The sequence below is a fragment of the Acanthisitta chloris genome, unplaced genomic scaffold (genome assembly GCF_000695815.1).
Source record: "Acanthisitta chloris isolate BGI_N310 unplaced genomic scaffold, ASM69581v1 scaffold20324, whole genome shotgun sequence".
NCBI lineage: Eukaryota > Metazoa > Chordata > Aves > Passeriformes > Acanthisittidae > Acanthisitta > Acanthisitta chloris.
In genome coordinates, this window is record NW_008671267.1 from 16,800 (window position 1) to 19,288 (window position 2,489).

A 2,489-nucleotide genomic window follows, 5' to 3' on the forward strand; every position below is an offset into this window, starting at 1 on the left:
TGTACTTTCAAACAACATGCCAGTCCTGAAAAGGCAATGCTGTGAAAATTTAAGCTGAAAAGTAACTACCATGGACTCTGTGGCAGAATACCTCCTCATGGCCACGCCCCTGCACAACACTTGGACAGGGAACAGTTGCAATCTTACGCTGTCATTCGTTGTACGGTTGTCTAGAACTGTCTTCCCAAAATAGCAGCCATCAGTGCACTCACCTGCAGATCTCCCTTGTCCTTAACCATACTGTAATCCTCAAAGTGTCTTGGGAGACACTGTGCTGGCAAAATGACAAAGCAAGGGACTAAGCAGAAATCTTTTCTTCTTCTTTTTTTTTTAAACATCTTTTTATTAGCACAGTAACAAATGCAGACTTAAGTAGCCCACAACATACAACCAATCCACTGAGTGACTCCTATTCCACACCTTACAGTTAAACAGCTTAAGGTATTTCACTACAGGTTACCATAAGTCCTGATTAAACCCTTTATTCTTTTCACAAAGATAGATTGGCTTATAAAATAATACATTAACTACTTCTCATTTCATATATGAGGCCATATATCCACCTCTCCGTATCACAGATCATGAGATGACAGTCTTTAAAAAGGATTTGTTAAATACCAATGTGCCCTCCATAGGGGAAAACAATCCCAACATCTTTTTACAAATAAAAAAAAGAAAAATAAAAAGAAAAAAGAAACCCACCCCAGAACAACATAAATCCCCCAAACCCAAACCAACAAAAAGCAAAAACAGTGTGTAGAGTCTTGAAAGGACTTTTACATAAACGTCAACCTATGTACCTGTACAAAATTAAGCTGTTTTAATCTTTTACATATTGCAAGCAAACTGAAATCCAAAGAAGTCTAAGAAGTTTACATTCTTTTCGGTACTATATGTGAGCTAATATTGCTGAACTAATTACAGTCTTAAAATATGCTATTCCCAATCCTAGCTGTCTACTGTAGCAAGATACCTTAAGTTACAACAACAAAATCTTAGGAAATAAAAGACTGAATAAAATCTGTTATAGAAATACCCTACTCTTTACCAGCACCCTCCCTCCCCCCACCCCTTCAAAATCATAAGCAGCTCTTTCCATCACAGACGAATAATGTAAGAGTTTGACAAAAATCCAATTTATGTAGCGTATCTTTTGGTCCATTGTCTGGCCATTCTGTCATGCTCTGCTCTGTTAGTCATGTACTGAGTGGCAATGCTTCCAACCAGGGGGTCAGCTGAAAAGGAAACACTCTGCTTAGTTCATACAAGTTACTGAATAAGAACTTTCAAATAAAGCTAAAGTGTGAATTTAATACAAAGGTAAGGTACACCGTAACAATCTAAATATACTGAACTCATGGTCTGTATCTTCTCTGATTTTGTGTATTTATGGTGATGCACTAATCTATAACTTAACAGAGTGAAATGTCAATAAAGTTTTAAGGAGTTTAAGAGACAGCAATTGAATAGTCATGTTTTGCATTACTAATGACTTTCACCAATTCATGTGTTTCAGGTTTATTTTATCCCTTCTAAAGTGCCTGAGATATACTCATTGCTGAGTGTACTTGTATCAACATAAATCTGTCTTCTAGGAAAGGTCAGGTGTCAAGAGGAGGTTTAATTTTTCCAACCAGTTTAGTATACATAATACAGTGTGAAAACTGGTGTTTCTCTCATCTTTAGCCATACAGAAATACATGTAAAATTGACTTTGGAAACCAAGACATATTTCTCTTAACTGATCTGGGGGTAGTGGGTGGGTTAGAGAGGCAGCATGGACTACTTGTGGCATAGTTGGTCACTGGTTTTAAAAGGACAATGGAAAGTAAAAAGGCTGATCGCCCCTTGTTTTCAAAACTGCATTTGTGCCTCTTCTACCTCCACTACTGAACTACTGTAAAATATATTCCAGAGAAATGTGTTTAATCCTTACACAAAAGCAGAGTTGGTTTGGAAGGAGAAGGAGTTTTCATATTGTGCTGGTTTAGGCTGAAGTGGAGTTAACTTTCTTCACAGTGGCTAGTATGGGGCTATGTTTAGGATTTGTGCAGAACACAGGGTTGATAACACAGAGATGTTTTTGTTATTGCTGAGCAGAGCTTACACAGAGCCAAGGCCTTTGCTGTTTTCTGTACTGCCACACTGGCAAGGAATTTGGGGGTGCATGGGAGATTGGGAGGAGACACAGCTGGGACAGGTGACCCAAACGGACCAAAGGGATATTTCATACCATATGACATCATGCTCAGTATATAAGGTGGGAGGAAGAAGGAGGAAGGGGGGACATCTGGAATGATGGCCTTTGTCTTCCCAAGGAACTGTGTGGTGGGGCCCTGCTCTCCTGGAGATGGCTGAACACCTTCTGCCCATGGGAAGCAGTGAATTAATTCCTTGTTTTGCTTTGCTTCTATGTGCAGTTTTGCTTTCTCTATTAAACTGTCTTTATCTCAACCCATGAGTTTTTGTAGCTTTTACCCTTCTGATTC